Here is a 336-nt window from a genome sequence, read left to right on the forward strand (position 1 = left end):
ACACACACACACAAAACACAAGCACACACACACACACTCACGCACACGCACACACACACACACACACACACACACGCACACACACATACACTCACAAACACACACGCACATCTACTTGCTTATCACACGCGCACGAATAATGTAATGACAACCGGAAATAAACCTTGCAGATTTGAAGTCACAATATTGGGTGAAACAAGTTTAAAACAGGCGCCCTGGGGTCACTTTTTATCCCCGGGGTTGTATTCTTCACATGTTAGAATACTTCTAGTACGAAGATCTCTGAAACTTTCAGTATTTCTCAAAATATCATTTTGACAGATAACTATGCAAAGT

Source organism: Aplysia californica, unplaced genomic scaffold (genome assembly GCF_000002075.1).
Source record: "Aplysia californica isolate F4 #8 unplaced genomic scaffold, AplCal3.0 scaffold00493, whole genome shotgun sequence".
In the NCBI taxonomy this organism is placed as follows: domain Eukaryota; kingdom Metazoa; phylum Mollusca; class Gastropoda; order Aplysiida; family Aplysiidae; genus Aplysia; species Aplysia californica.